Here is a 17,457-nt window from a genome sequence, read left to right as displayed (position 1 = left end):
GTCCCATTCCATGACTTATTTTGCCACATTTGTTAAGTAAATCACTGCAGTTGTTAAATTAGTAACTCAATCGTTAAGGGAATCTTAACGTTAATGGGTTTCCCCATTGAGTTTGCTTGTCAGAAAGTTGCAAAAAGGGATCACATGACCCTGGGACACTGCAACCGTCGTAAATGTGAATCAGTTGTCAAGCATCTGAATGTAAATGATGTGACCCTGGGGATGCTGCAATGGTCATAAATGTGAAAAATGGTCAGAAGTCACTTTTTTCAGTGCCGTTGTAACTTTGAACGGTCACTAAGTGAAATGTTGTAAATCGAGGACTACCTGTATTGTTATAGTTAATATAGTGTATTGAAAAAATACACTACATAGATCCTGTTTTAGCTATCTTTAGAAAGCATATCTTTGAAGGATTAATCAAAGCAACATCGAGCTTCCCTGCTGGTCCTTAGTAATTACAGTTATGAAACAAAGACCCACATAAAAGTTAACAGTAGCTCAGTTTGGGTTTCAGAAAACTAACATAAATAGGTGCAATGAACAAAGAGATGTTTTCTTCTCATTTCCTCCCCATAGGTTAAAAAGTAGTGTAACATTTAACTGAGCACACACATGAACCCATGGCAAACTGTCTGTAGGTGTCACTTCACTGCATAAAATATTTTGTTTGCTTATTGTTTAAAAGAAATAGTATTACATATTGGATTATGGTTTCCAAGGGTGCTCCTTGCCTTTCTGTGATACTGTTGTCTGTGGTTAAACTAAACGGTAGAGCTGGATCACTCTTGTTTTTAGATCTCCTGCTGCGTAGGATTGAAGTTTCACCAGCACCTCAGACCAGATCTGGCCAGGGTTAGAATGAAGAGGAAAAACTAGAAAAGGGAATAGCCAGAATTATATGAAATTCCTTTATGTTGGGTATGGCAAGGCAGGAAGGATAGGAGGCAGGTAGATAATTCAGAACATTTTTTCGTGCTTTTTAGTCAGTTCTAGACTCTTTGAACGGGAGACAGTGGCTCAGTGGCTAAGATGCTGAGCTTGTCGACCGAAAGGTCGGCAGTTCAGGGGTTTGAATCCCTAGTGCTGTGTAATGGGGTGAGCTCCCGTTACTTGTCCCAGCTTCTGCCAACCTAGCAGTTTAAAAGCACATAAAAAATGCAAGTAGAAAAATAGGGACCACCTTTGGTGGGAAGGTAACAGCATTCCGTGCACCTTTGGTGTGTAGCCATGCTGGCCACATGACTAGAGACATCTTCGGACAGCACTGGCTCTTAGGCTTTGAAACAGAGATGAGCACCGCCCCCTAGAGTCAGGAACGACTAGCACATATGTGTGAGGAGAACCTTTATCTTTTTTTACAAGGCTCTTTGAGCCTGCTTTGGACAAATCCCTTTTTGGTAAGATTTTGAGAGTGGATTTGCCATTGTATGCATTGTATGCATTGACAGAGAATGACTGGCTCAAGGTACCCAGCTGGCTTTGTGCCTAAGGTGGGACTAGAACTCACAATCTTCCAGTTTATGGCTTAGCCACTACACCAACCTGACTCAATTACAAAGCAGTAGAATGAAAATCCTCTTGGGAGAGAGACTACTTATCAGTAAGTGAGAGATAAAAGAGAAAAAGCATGACTTTTCTCTCTTGAGCACAATCCCCAGTTGGGATTCCTGTCCCTCAATCTAACAAGAGGAGAAGGGAGCTTGTGAATTGCAAAGGATTCCGGAAACTATTGGGATTCTGGGTTGGCATAGGGAAGACAGAAGGTGGCAGTTTCATCAGTGAGGAAATTTGGGATATGAGCAACTTTTGGAGAAATGAGAGGAGAGGCTTGTAGTCCAGACCCTGGAGGAGAAGGCAAGCAGCAAGAAAACTGTCTGCATAAGACTTTTTGCTGAAATAAATGTTGCAATGAATATTATTGTCTAAAGAGCAGTTTGATAGTTGGTTTTTTTTTAATTTTTTGCTGTGTTTTTAAAATGTATTGCACCTGAAATGGAATTGCTCACTTGTGTATATGGCAGGGGGAGTGGAAGAGAAAGAGGTAGCAATAAACCTGAGCTAGCTTCTCAGGGCATAGAAGGAATCATCCCATTGAGCTCAATAGCTTAGTGTTGCTTAAAATCATTTTTTTATCCATGTGGTACTGTTTGCATGTATGGCAGTTATTTGTGTAACACAAATAATAAAGCTCAAATCTGTTCCTAATTGAAGGATTATTATGGCTAGTCACCCAGTCATCCAGATGTTTAGACTAGATTTGGAATTTTTATCCAACCATCTGGGACAGGCAGATGTTGTTGTTTAATAATATCAAAGTTATGATCAAAAGATATAAGTTGTTCTAAGCAAAGCTTCCTTTTACAATTGACGCCAATTTGTCATAGCCAGTGATTTTCTAGTGGTGCTTCAGATGTTTTGGGATTGCACCCAAGGCACTCATATTGGTGTTATCTTTGCTTACATTTGCCCTAATCATTCTATTTCTATTTGAAGACCTTTCTAATTTTCTTTGAACATCTAGTTGACTATTTAATACACAACAAGCACTTATAATCACAGCTTGAATTATTGGGTTGTATTCTGAGCTCTCATTGGAAAGAAAGTTGTGTAGTTCAATTGCCAAGAATTGAAGCATAAAGCTCCTTTTATGCTTTATGAGGAAGAAAAAGCATAAGTTCCTTTTTCTTCCTCTTCATTCCTATACATCAAAAGAGGACGGATTTTTGGTTTCTATATCACAAGGAACCATATAGCATATTCCCATTGCTTTCTTTGACATCTGATTATACACAATACACACACACACACACACACAAATGTTAGAGTAGATTTATTAAATAGGATGCCTGGAATCTTATGATAGGTAATCAAATAATGTGAAAAATACATGGAGATTTATTTGCCTGTTTACTTTTCTGGAATCCTACAATGTAAAACTGTTGTTTTTTTGCAGTTAGGGCATGTCAGATATCTTGTTATCAGGTAGTTTTTCTCACATCATTGCCGTACTATAAACCATTAATCTCCTGTTGGTTCTATATTTTTAAAAGTTTAGCAGTGACATTGAAATAATAACATAAGAAACTTGATGTATCAGGCCAATTGGCCATCTTGCATTCTATCAGACCTGCCTTAACTTAAGCTTCTAGGTAAAAATTATCATTAACACCATCGGATTGAGAAAGGTATGGTTTACTAGAAGCCAAGTGAAATACAGTAGTGTCAAGACAGAACTGAAATTTGCACGCCAAAACTGCAAGTGAATTTCCCCCCCCCCCCTTAAGCACTTTCCATTGCTAGTCCCCCACTGTCCAATCAATTGCAAAAAAGATGTTTTGGCTACTCTGATTGTAGGCTGGCTTGTACCTGCATTCTTCTCATCATGGAACAGTGTCTAGGGCAGGCACCTTTGGTTTCTTAACTTTCACTTTCCTTCAAGTGCTCCCCCTCCCTCTCTCGCCTTCCCCCTCCCCCCTCCCCTGTGGCAGACTGGACCAAAACGATGGCAGAGTGCAGGCATGAGGTGGCAGTTCTGACATATTTCCTGTCACACAGTGGTCAACCAGATGTATTGAAGAAACTTTCAAACATGGATAAGAAGCTACAGTAGCTCTTTTCACTTTTCTTCCCTAGAAATTGCTCTGGGTATTCTATCTGTGCAATACTATTTGACAGCAGCATTAATGGAATCAAAAGAATAGTTAGTTAACCCTTATTTTACCTTTGCATTTGTTTCCTGTAGGCATACAGATAGAACTATTTAAATGTTTTTATTTTGTGAGCAATTTGTAGTGTAATATGTCATTCTTTGATGACCCAGTTTGAATAAATTGAAATATAATTTAATTTGCTGCCTTTCTGGGAGTGACCTGTAAACTTTTCCCAATCTTTTATGTTGTTTGATCATGATTTACATTTGTCTGTGAAGCCACATGAAAAGTAAAAACAACAAATTATTTTTCTTCCACTGGTCATGTTCTACATCCCTTCAGGGTAAGTCATAAATTAAACTGTAATTTATTGTAGTTTGCATTATAGATGTTACTGTATTTTTATTCTTTGTAGATTAGCTACCCAAAGAAGATTTCTTGCTGGGCTGATTAACAGTACAACAAAATAATTAACAGCAAATAAATGTTCTCAGTTTGCCTAGCCTTTTGTGTGTGTATCTGTGTCTTTGTTCCATTTCTAACAAATAGTTATTAATAAGTAGAACTGTCCTGGTTGAATCTGATCTAAATTTATTGGCTTATAATTAATATCATAGACATATGCAAACATTTCTCATGATTTCAGTATTTATTTATTTATGAAAATGTATATGGCTGTCCAACTCACTCTCAGTGACTCTGAGTGGCTTACAAAAATAAAAAGCCAATATAAAACAATGAAAACCAATAAACCCTCACCTCCCTGGTGACAACAATTAGTCAATTAAATAAGCCACTTAAAGGGCTCCATCCTATTCTGGGTTCCCCAAGTTGTTGGTCCAGAAAAGAGTATAATTGGTGCACAACCCACAGTTGTGCAAAGGTCCTCCTGGCTATTACTCCACCTGCTCTCAAGTAGGAGTTATGAATCCAGGAAACCTTCCAGATTATGCACTGGGTCTGCTTGGGGCAGTGCCTCTGACAAAAACCCCAAATCAGATGTGTGACCACTATTTCTAGTTGGGCTCTGGATGACTTTGGACAGGCTCACAGAATCATGGTTTCCATGAAATCCTAAACTGCCTATGACTCCCCACTCCCATGAATGGCAGATTAAAGTCTGCCAGAATTTTTAACTTGGAACTCCACAGCCAGTCCTGCAGTGAGGTCCAGGTAGGGAAGCTGCCATATAGCCATATATAGCAGCTTCCCTCACAGCAGCAGCAATCCCACCTGATCCTGAGGCATAACCTAAGAAAAATGGTCAAAAAGATCTCGAAAACAGGCACTTGTGGAACCATGCCCTCCTGGAGGCTGACAGGGATTCTCTGATGACAACATCTACCCCTCATCTCTACCCGTGTTGTCTGAGCTATTGCCATATTCAATAACTCACTGGGCACATTTCTGAGAGAGCAATGCCTCCTTCCAGACCCAGCCAGGTCTGGGTCTTACAAGCCATATCATCCTTCTCTGTAAGAATCAAATCAGCAATAAGGCAAGCCTTATTTCAGGCTGATCTGGCGTTTAAAAGCAGCAGTCTAAAATCCAGGTGCCCACAGATATGCTGATCCGGTAAATGAGGTGAGTGTGAAGGAGCAGAACATGAGTCTGGTTACTGAATACCAAGCTTGCATTCCTCATGAGGACCTCCCCTTGCATCCCATATCTCCTGTTCTCAACACTTCTGTAATACAGTGCCCTACCGTGCCTTCTCCACCAGCCATTTAATCCCCCATTCTTCAACACTCTTTTATTGATCTAAAAGGAGAACCTCCTCCACAACTAACACCAGTCAGGGGTAAGGAGAGCCCAATAGCTACTGTAGCATTGGTTCTCAGTGCCTTCAAGCCACCACCACCCTTTTCTCACTGCAGCAGTGGGGTCATATCCATCACCCCCTTATCCCCTAGCACACTCATCCTACATCTACTCAATTCACAAACAGCATCCTGGCCAGTCACTGTGATGTACCAAGCAGGATGACACTTCTTCCCCCCAGCTGTCACCTAGGGGACAGGGACAGACAAACTCACCTGACTCTTACCAACTTAGCCCCAACAACCTCAGAATAGTCTCCCAAGTCTAGATTGTAAACCACTCAAGAGAAAAGTCAGAGGAGCAGCTCAAAGACATGCTATGCTGCACTGAGAACAGTTGCAGCTGTGCAGTTCTATGATGTCTTCTGAAGCTCAGAGCACAGAGACCAATAAAAATTCAAAGCTCCCAGAAGCCAATTGGTCATCTAAAAATCCAGACAGCAGCCTGCCACACTTCACGACACCAGAGTCCATGTGAGTAAGTCCAGCTGCCAGCAAAGGCCAGGAGACCCCATCTCTTGCATCAGCTCACCTCCATTATGCCAAAACTGCAGCTGCTAATTCTTGAATTCTCGGAGTAGGACTAGATAAATTCTTTATATCCAGCTAATCACAGCACAAAGAAGGTAGTACACCAGGATCCAGCAAAGTCCAGGGGAAATCCAAGAGAGTTCAGCGGAGCCACACAATCATAAATTGCCCACCTTCTCTCCTCAATCTCTGTCTTACTTCCAATAACCCCTTTACAATCTCTCCACTCTTCAAATTCTCTACTTCTCTGCTTCTTCATTTCTCTGCCAATTCTTCAGCCTCTCATTAAGCTTATCATGCCTGTCTTCCTTCTTTGTGACATGTTCCTTCATTTTGTTGAGCCAGTCTCAACAAAATCTCAATCAAAAGTCTCCTTCCAAAATCTCCCTCTTCAAAATTCTTTCAGAGTGCCATCAACAAACATGCACATGTGCTGTTACCAGAGGTGGGTTTCAACAAGTTCTTTCAGTTCTGGAGAACTGGTAGTGGAAATTTTGAGTAGTTCGGAGAACCGGTAGTAAAAATTCTGGCTGGCCCCACCCCCATCTATTCTCTGCCTCCCAAGTCCCAGCTGATTGGGAGGAAATGGGGATTTTACGGTATCCTTCCCCTGCCAGCTCACCAAGCCATGCCCACCAAGCTATGCCACACCCACCAAGCCACACCCACAGAACTGGTAGTAAAAACATTTGAAACCCACCACTGGCTGTCACCATGTTATATAATAGTTAAGAAGTATAAGTTATATTGGGGCTTCATCATTGACTGGAAGGGTGAAATTCCTGCCATTATACACACATTAATAATATAAGGTACCTCTATATAATCTATTGCTATAATTGCCTAGATTTCAAACTAGCTACCATTATCAATGTGTGATAGCATCTGATCAATGCACAATCTAGCCTTCAAATATCTTCAAAAGATTATCAGCAAATGTAATGCACAGTACCTCTTTGCTTTGGTGAAGCAAAATGTCTTGACATGTCAATACAAAGCATTGTATCCAGGTGTACCATCAATGTGATGCAGAATGATGTTGTTTGAACATCTCTGTTTTGTGGTTCCCATCCCATGGTGACTGTCAACTGTCAATCAGCTAAAAGACCATAGTATATTCTTCCTCAACTATTTGTTTGGTTAATTTGACATGCTAGAAAAGAATTACAGGAGGTGAAATTCAGCTCCTCTTGAGAATATCATATTGAAAGACTAGAAGTACATTATCCTTGAACAGTTCTGACATTGTACCAATCACATTGTGCTTTGGTTCCATTTGAAGAAGAGAACTAAATCCACAGCTCTTCCTATTAATATTTCATGGAATGCAATTATTAGAGGAATGAAGCTTGATCCCTGTGAAGCAATATCAGAATGGTTGAGACTCAATTCCCTTAGATTTCTTCCATCAGAGACTCCCAAAATTTAATGCTCCTAAAATATGTAAGCAAAACATGACTGATAACTAGCTACCACTTTCCTCTTACTCCACAAAAGTAATGCTATCAAGGCATACCTGATAGTGAAGGTAGGGCATACCTCTTAATGAAGCTTGGAAGCTAAATGGTATTTCTCTAGTAGGAAGACAAGTTTATCCTTAATTTCACATGCAGCATACAGGGAAAGATTATGTTTTTTGTTGTCCAGTTTTCCAGCCTGTTTCTTCTGTTCTCTATTCTTCTTGTTGGTTCTTCTGACTGGTTCTTCTCCCTGGAGACTTATTGTGCTTGGGAAGAGCTGTCTTCTCCATTCCTATCTTTTCTTCTCTAAAAAGAAATCTCAAGGTACTCTAGTTTAAGGAAAAGAGTGAAAAAAAATAACTCAGTCTTAGGAAAGCAAAAGTGTGAGAAAGAAACACAAAATAGTCCCAACTTGATTGTTTGGTAGTAGAAGTGGCAGAGAGAAAATAGGATAGACTTTCAAGATCAAGGTAGGCTTTTTGAGGTATCTCATTGAGGAGACAGTTATTAAAAAGAAATGTTGCGTTATTGTTATAGGTAGGATATAATAACAGAATCCTGACAGGCCTGGAAGCCATCGTATGTTTTGGGCCTTCGGACCTGCCACATTTACTACTGTGGGAAATTGGGAGGCGGGATTGTATAGAGCATGGCAGATCGTCATAATAACATTCCTTTCTCAGAGGTTCAAGGACATCTTGCCCTACATCTGGGAGGCTGGAACTGGGAGGCATCTCCAGTTGGGACACTGCTCTGATTGGACCATGTGATGGACTTGTGGGTGTTGGGCAGGGACTTGAACTTTCTTTTGGGTGGGGGAAACCCTGGAAGCTTTCAGATTCGGGTTTCCCAGATGCAGAAATATGACATCTGTAATAAAATGTAACTTTGAGGAAATCTATGTCTTGGAGTTTTCTTTCATTGGGGGTGTTACTTGGAACCCTGACATTAAGCCGAAACTCCCTTAAAACAATTATGGGAAAACCTGTCTCTCGAAGAGTCCTATACTACTGCATGGACCAAAACATCCTCTACAAACTCCTTACATTCTGGGCCAAGCACCCTATGGGACTCATCTGAGGAAACTGAGTCTATTGACAACCAGTCCACTGGGAAGATCCCATAATTCAAGTCCAGAGAGGTAAACCCCTCTGTGGCAGCATTTATTCAAATGCCTTTTCCATCTTCCAACTTCACCACTGCCAATTCTTCCAAACTTGGTGCACTCTCCACCATTGCCAATTGGTTGCTTTAGGAATGGCAACCTTGGGAAATAGGATTTCTTTCTGAAAAAAGAAACCTGTGATTGGTCGCCATTGTCTTACTTTAAGCCTATTGTTGTGCTGATACACAGGGAAAGAAGCAAATAAATTGGTATAGAGGAAGCATTACTGAAAGTAGAATAAATGAAAAGAAGTAAATGAGCAGGTAATTACCATAATAAAATTACTGTATGTAATGGTAATAGAAGGGAGAGCTGTTCTTTGGGAGGGAAATATTATGTTTCTTAGTGTAAGAAAGGTAATTAGAAGATGGCCTTGGGTCTAAAAACCATGTGGTCTTATTTATTTCTATATGGAATGACCACAAGCTGCCTGTTTTGAGCAGCTCCCGAGAGTGCCCACTTACATCTTTTCAAACAGATGAGTGCTATCAAATAGTATTAGAGGAGAAATGGATGCTGACTGATAAAGCTCATGCCATGTGTGAAAGATGTTCCCAAAGCACACCCCAGAATTTCTTATTAAAAGGATCAGGCCGAGAAAGTGGATTATTGATGCTATTTGCAGCAAACAGTAGTAAACCAAAATGGATAAATAATCTGTGGTGGAGTACAAAATGGCTTTCTATGTCTGTTTGTTACCACTTTGGGAGTGAAAGTAGAATGCCATGACTTCCATTAGTGCACTAGCATTTTAAGCCCTTCCACTCCCCTCCACTTTTCTCTGTCTCTCACTATCTCTCGAATTTGGAAATACAAAACTATTTGACATTTAGGAGAGCTTCTAGTGTACTATAAGAATGAAAACAGTAGTTACAGTGGCATCTAGAATACTTGGACTCTTTAGAACCTGACACATATTCCCAAATGCCACAGTTTCTTTGATCCATGTCTTGGCAGGCCACAAGAGTTAAATCTCTGACAACATGGAGCCGTAGTTTGCTCCTGTCATCAAATCAAATCCTGTCATCCCTTCAACTCTTTTAAATTTCAAACAGGAATGTCTAATGCTAAATTTACCTGCATGAGAAGGATCAAATGCTGTCAGGTAACAACATGAGAAATAAGATACTGAAATCAAGCACAGCTGAATATCAACTATTCAGCAAGGCTTTCAGAATGGTTCTTTTGAGAATTTTTATCTCCAATATTTGGTGAATATTGGATATAAATTTTCCCAGGGGAAAATTTTGGGAGGTCTTAGGTGAGCATGGTCATTGGAGTTCCATGCAATGTAATAATGGCTCTTCAGTCTGTTTGCATATCCCTTGCATGGGCTTTCAATACTATACCAATAAAGTTTTAAAATGTGTGTTCTATGGAAGCACCAAATAAAAAGCTAATCCATTCTGCATCCCTAGACTACAGCTTCATTTGCCCATTGATCTTTCCATAAAGGAAGCCCTGACAGATAACAGAAAGATATTTGCTTTCTTATTTATACACATAATCTAGACAAGCTCTCATTTTTGAATCATAAATTCTTCTTGTTCACATAAATAAAGAGTAATTTGGCACAGGGAGACACAAACAGTCAGAGTGGGGATAACTGAGTAATGGGCTCTCAGTTTTTCTGTAAATTAGGAACGCCTGGTTTGTCATCCAACAAGTTGTCTCCATCAATTTCCTTTTTTAACGCCAGACTAGTGCTCCCTAATAAAGCTTCCTATCCGTTTCAGATCTAATCATGTATAACATAAATCCCACATAAGAGAGGCTGCTTGCTAAGCTCAGGAGATCACCAAAGAGGTTTTCATGAAGATGTGAAATTGGCAAAGTAAATTCTTTTTCCTCCCTTTTTTTAATCTTCTTAGTTCACATAGACACATTACAGATATCCAGATAGCCTGAGGAAAGAGTGGCTTAAATCTAATGTTCTACAATTAGTATTCTACTTATTCAACAAGACTTTCAGATCTTCTCCTTTCCCATGTATTTTCCCTACCTCCTTGTTTGTCCCTGGCAGTTTCCTGGAACTTTGAGGCTGCAGATTGAGGTAGAATTATGATTTATAATGATATTGTTTCTGGATTGCTTATTTGTTCCCTATGACCAGTGGTGGGTTCCTCCCGGTTCCACCCGGTTCCGCCGAGCCGGTAGCAGTGACAATATGATGTCACTGAACTGGTTCTGTAAAAAATAAATGTGTAGACCAGTGCCTGCAAAAATACATGAGTAGATCAGCGCCTGCAAAAATAAATGGGTAGATCAGTGCCTGCAAAAATAAATGGATAGATCGGTACAGCTCTGCAAGCAGTTAAAAGCCTGGTAGACCAGTACCTCTGCTAAATCCTAAATAATTGTCACATGACCATCAAGCCACACCCACAAAATAAGCCATGCCCACAGAACCGGTAGTAAAAAAATTTAGAACCCACCCCTGCCTATGACTATCATTAAGTGTTGTACCTTATGATTCTTGATGAACGTATCTTTTCTTTTATGTACACTGAGAGCATATGCACCAAGACAAATTCCTTGTGTGTCCAATGACACTTGGCCAATAAAAAATTCTAATTCTAATTCTAGAAACTGTATCTTTACTCTTAGCAGGATGCTAAGGGGGATTCTTAGGGGATTGGGGGGAAAAACTCAGTGCATTGTAATCAGCTGGATATTTTTTTTGTCCCAAAATACTCAGAGTGGATAACAATAGCTTAGTATATAATATACTAGTATATAAACTAGTATATACTAGTATATTATATACTAGTATACTTGTACTAATATAATTTATTAGTACAAGTCCATTCACAAATAGGCTGTTTTGACTTACTGGAAGAACATAATAAGTGTTTATCTGTTTACACAAGGCTTTGCTTGAGACTTTTCAGAAACTAATATAGAAACTAAAGGTTATATATTATCTTCTTCGACTGTGTTTCTTATATCTATGGAAATAGGGCCTGGAGACCTGAGGGAATGCCTGTCTTCAACTCTTCCTGCCCGCCTGCTACATTCTGGCAGTAGTAGGGATGCTCCTTTCTATTAAAAGGCATCTTATGGGAAAGACAAAGCAGGTCTCCTGTGTCATGACCCCTGCCCTCTGACACTGCATTCTTCCTGAGATATGAACTGCACTGAAGATTAGCATTGGTCTCAGGTGTGGAGGTGATATGTTTGTGGGAGCTTCTGGTTTGGTTTGATTTGTTACTGTTTGTTTCAGTGTGTGCTCTCTGTGGAGTTGCAAGTTTTTAACTGCCTTTATTGTTTTATAGTTGTGTTTATAAGCTTTCCTGAGTCTGTGGGAGTTGGAAGCTACTGTATAATAAATAAATAAATAAATAAATGCTATATATTGTACATCCCATATTGTGATATGATACAAGGTGAACATTGCACAACAAGGAATGTGTGCCACTTCACAATGTCTTAGAACGTCCAGATGCATCTATATGATTATAGTTATCGTCTAGCTAGTGGGCAAAGGAAAAATGAATTTTAACCTGGAAAGTTAGAGAAAAAAATACAGTTTCAGTTATGACATTTTATTAGCTATCCCTTTCCTGAAATAATTTATAAATATTCTGAACTGTATAGAGAACTGTAGAGAATTTTAAAACTGCATTTCACAATTCCCTACAGCTTCATCAAACCCACTGACATTTATTGGCTGGGTATATGTCAACCAGCTTTGTATTAATCTAATGAACAGTATAGTTCAGCCTATATTTTGCCAGTTTTGTAAACTGTAGAATCTTCCAGATTAAAAGTTTTTTTTATTTTATAAACAAACAAACAAGCAATACATAATCAATCATTCAATATATCTTCTGAATACATCTTTTGTATCTTCTTTTTACTCCTCCAATATTTATCATATCTTAATATTATCATTTCCTTTATTATGACATTTCCCCCACATTTCTTACTTCTCTGTTAATACATTTATCTAAACTGTAGAATCTTATGGGACTCAGTTATCCTCAAAGATTTCAAATGGCACAAAAAGTGGTTTTCCAGATGCAAACCAATATTTATTAATTTAAAGCATTTATAGCCATCCATCTTGTACCAAACTTTGGGAGGCTCATAACTAAAAGATGAAACCTGTTGCCCTCACCCCCAAAAAATCCATAGCTATACTTTCACATATAGCCCACAAATTCACCTGAATAGTGTCATATAGCCCAACATGCAAATAGGAAACTTTAATTTATTGTGTAAATGATCAGAATAGAACTTAAATCAGAATATCACAATCAGAAAGATGTTTTGTTTGCAGTCACGTTTAGAGTAGGAAAGATAGTGGGGAGTGAGGAAAGGAGGTAGGAGAGGAGAAGAAAGCAGCTAGAACATAGAACATAGAATAACAGGGTTAGAAGGGACCTTGGAGGTCTTTTAAACTAACTCCTTGCTCCAACAGGAGATCCTACTCCAAACAAATAATTGTCCAATTTCTTCTTGTAAATTTGAGTGATGGAGAGCACTCACAACTTCTGGAGGTAAGCCGGTCCACTAATTCATTTTTCTGTCAGGAAATTTCTCCTTAGTTCTTGATTGGATATCTCTTTAATGACATTCCACCTGTTACTTCTTGTCCTTCACTCAGGTGCTTTGGAGAATAGATCGACCCCTCTTCTCTGTGACAGCTCCTCTTGCAATTGCTGCTGTTGAGCCAGGTACCTCCTATTCTATATCTGTGCATTTGTTTTCTTGCCTAAGTATAAGACATTACTTTTCTCACAACTTAATTGTAATTTGTTGGATAGGGTCCAGTGTTTAAGTCTATAAAGATCCTTCTGTATCTTTTAAAGTTTTGATTATTTCCCCCAGTTTGTGTCATGTACATATTTGATGAGTTCCCCTTCTATCCCCTTGTCTAAATCATTTATGAAGCTGTTGAAGAGTAGTAGGCCTAAAACAGAACTGATCTGTCCCCTTCCACACACACACACAAACACAGCCAGCTGAGGGTTAAGGAAGCACTTGGCACACACCCAGGTCTTTATCTCCAACTTGGCAGTGATATACACACCGTCTGCCAAGTGCTTTTATTGCCACAGAAACAGAAAGATAATATACTCAGCGTACAAGAGTCCAACAGAAACAATATTCCTCTCGGCAGCTTCGGACGAGGCTTTAATGACTATCCAGGGTTTGTTTTTGTTCGTCACAGGGATCACTGGCCACCACCCTCTATTATATAGTCTCTGGGGTGTGGTCCAGTGACTCAGTTCTAATCCCTAGCACGCCTCCTGAGCTGCTGCAATCGTTTATCACGCCTTCGTTGGCGTGCGTCCAGGAATGACGTCTGTCCTTCACTCTCATCCGAGACACCTGTCTCCCGGCTAATCTCCTCTCCCTCGGCCGGCTCCTGAGACAGTGCCAGAGGGGAGGGGCCTGGAGAGGGAGGCCTGGCTGACTCCTCTTCCTCATGCTCGGAGCTTTCTTCCTCCGATGGGATAGGCTCAGAGGGCGGGGCCACAACAAGAACCTTGAGGTATGCTTCCCTCCATTTAGATGTAGTTCCATTGAAAGTTACACATTAAATGTGGCTGTGTTGTGGCTCGCCAGACTTGGATGATGAGGAGGTGGGGGAGGAAACTGGGCCATTGCTGGAGTCTGGGGAAGGGTCTGATTGATCCTCTGTGTTGGATGCAAAGATAGAGCCAGGGCTGTCCGACATTTCCCAGCTACCGGAGAGGCAGCTGCCTTTGGAGGCTGATATGGAAGAACAGGTGGGGCCTGTTCCAGATGCACATATGCGCAGAGCAGTTAGAAGAGGTGAGCAACGGAGGACAAGTAGTCCACTCAGGAAGCAAAGCACATGGCCCCTCCCTGGCTGGGGAATAAATAGAAGGAAAGGAGAGTGGTTGTCATAGGAGACAACAGTTTGTATTTCTGAAGATTTTGCTCATTGTGTTTTGTGCCACAAAGAGTGCTTGCCAGAACTTAATTTGCAGCCTTTCGGCTGGGAGCTCACAGCCTTGCAATTATCACAAGGAGCTGATAAGGTCTATACTGCAGTTAACTCCTTGAAGGACTATTGCCTGGATTTTTCAATGAATGCAATTAATTCATTAATTCATTTTTCAATGAATGTGAGTAAATAAAGAGGGATTTTTTTGTGACAAGGAGTGTGTTTCTTGCTTCTTCTAAGGTTGGGTCAGAACAGGTTGGTCAGCCAGTTGCAAATCCATTTGGTGGTGATGCTGTCTATCCCACATTTTTCTATCTTATCAAGAAGTAAGCTGTGGTCTATTTTGTCAAATACTTTACTGAAATCTAAGTAAACTATGACCCTAGCATTTCCCGATCCACTAATTTAGTCACTTTCTCAAAGAAGGCAATAAGGTTTATCTGGCATGATCTGTTTTTAGCAAACCCATGTTGGCTTTTAGGAATTGCTTTGCTCACTTCTAGGGGCTGACAAATCCACATCTAGATTGTCCTTTCTAGAATTTTCTCAGGTATTGATGTCAGGCTGATTTGTCTGTAGTTTCCTGGATCCATTTTTTCCCTTTTCAAAAATTTGGAACCACATCAGCTATGGTGATCTCCATGAAAAACCTCTTGCATTGTACCTGGGTAAAGAATTGAAGACAGATTGTCCCATGGATTGCCTCCACTGACTTAATTAAACTAATTATATTTCACTGCTGTTTCAGAGTAACTAATAATTTCAGGACTGAATGAATATTTTCCAGCCAGATGATCCATCATAGCGACATTCAAACTCTCTCTATATAAAAAGAAAAGCATGAGATGTGACTGTTATGCAAAGCTCTTTCTTGACAGGAGATACCATAAACTGAATCCAAAGCATTTATTTTACTATTCTAGGAAAGCCTTGTCTGTCAAATTTTACTTGTTGTCCAACTGTTAAATAAACAGAATGTAATTTATAAAAAGGAAACATGCTTGTCTTTTTATGATTGTTCACAAATTGCACAATTTGTGAACTAGGGATAGTTTGTCCGTTAAAGGAACTTTGTCTTCTAATTTACTTCCACAATCTCTAAGTAGCAGCATACCTGGATGAAATAAATACTTATTTTTCTGAATTCCATATATTTTAATCTGGGTTCATGTTTACTTTCTAAAACACTTTCTCATTTGAGTCTCACTTCATCCTCTTAATCCCTAATGCAATGATCTCAACAGGGATTACAAATCAGAAATGTTCCAGGTTCATACAAAGTGAACACAACCCTTAATGCTTAACTATGATTTTTCAAGTGAAACTATGGAAGTCTAAATGAAACTTCACTTTGGGAACTAAATGAAATCAGACCAATTTCCCCAGACAGATGGTAAATGTTTTGTGGCTGACATGTTTAGAAAATTGATTGGTTCTTTAATCCCATTGAGTCCAACATTAACTGCAGAACACATGGTTAGCAAAGAGATGGGAGCAGCTATAAGTATCTTTTAATGCTTGCAGATGAAGGGAACAGACAGACAAATAGAAAGGAAGGAGAATATATTCAGCAAATTAGACTTTAAAAAAAGTTTTATTAATTTTCTATTGTTTACAACCTGTTAGTGCTTAATAAACATTGTGTTGACTGGGTTCTTAGCAGTACAGATTACGTTCTTAATCTCCACCCCTTTTTTTCCAACCACTGGTAATTTCCATGTTTGATAATATTCTGTATCTTCTTTCTGTTTAATCTTCAATGTAGGTCTGTCCATTTCTGCACAATCCAGTATCTTAGATTAGACTTGATAGTCTATTGACTATTGATTGCTTATTTCAATCTACAGTATGTGATTTAATTCTTGGGTGGTTACCATTAGTTTTCATCACCAGATGCAAGGTACCATATCTTGTCAAACCACAGACAACCCATAGCTGGCAGCACTGAATTTGAGCTTTCTATGTCTTTTTGTTCACATCCTAGTACTTTTCAGGAGTTGGGTGGGGTTTTTTTTTTGGCCACTCAGACATGATAATTCTAGATATCACTATAGGGATTGCTAACCTGTTTTTGCAAAATACTTGTCAGTTAACCAAAGAAAAACTTGTTGGCTTGCTTGTGTGGATTTAAAAGCATACTGGTGGCTAGAAATGAAAAAGAGAAATTGAATATTCATCCCTGGAGGTGATCTAACAGTTGTCCTACCCACGTCCTTTTTTGTGTAACAATTCAAATGGAAGTAATGCCAGACTTCTCTGCATCTTATCACCATGCCCACACACTCTTGCCATTATTTTAAAGACCTCAATAGGTTAGGGAAGGAAAAGTAATTGTACTGCAAAAATATTCACCCCAATCAATATGCATAGTGCCATTATGTAAATTGTTGAAATACATAAATGTGGCATTTTCTTCTTGCTTTTGGATAAAGCAAAATGTTTCTAACTGGATTATTGTTTTTATTTAGTTCTTTAAAGAGAGTAACTTAAATTACATCTTCTAGTGTATTCAGTACAATTTTGTGTGTACATGAGAGTGTGTAGGAATCACTTTCTGTGCAGGAATCACTTTCTGTGCAGGAATCACTTTCTGTGCTGTTTTCTTATTTTATATTTTTTATGCAGCAAAAACTAATGAAAGTAAATTTTAAAAAGTAAATTTGTGAGGTTTATGAAGTCAAAAAAGGTTTTTTTAAAAAGATATGTTCAGAATAAAAGAATGAGAAAAGAATCACTATATCACTGTTCAGTGAAGGGGACTGAACATTAATGGGCAACAAAGAAAAGATAATGCTACTTAGCAGTTTTGGTTCAGTCTTTTTCAAAAAAACAAACATTTCTTACATTAAAAAAAACCAGTATTAGTAGACATCACTGAAGCTTTATGGAAGCATGTTGATATACTTAA

Source organism: Pituophis catenifer, unplaced genomic scaffold (genome assembly GCF_029215685.1).
Source record: "Pituophis catenifer annectens isolate HBS135680 unplaced genomic scaffold, rPitCat1.0.hap2 SCAF_3, whole genome shotgun sequence".
Classification (NCBI taxonomy): Eukaryota; Metazoa; Chordata; class Lepidosauria; order Squamata; family Colubridae; genus Pituophis; species Pituophis catenifer.
This window is presented reverse-complemented; position numbering follows the sequence as displayed.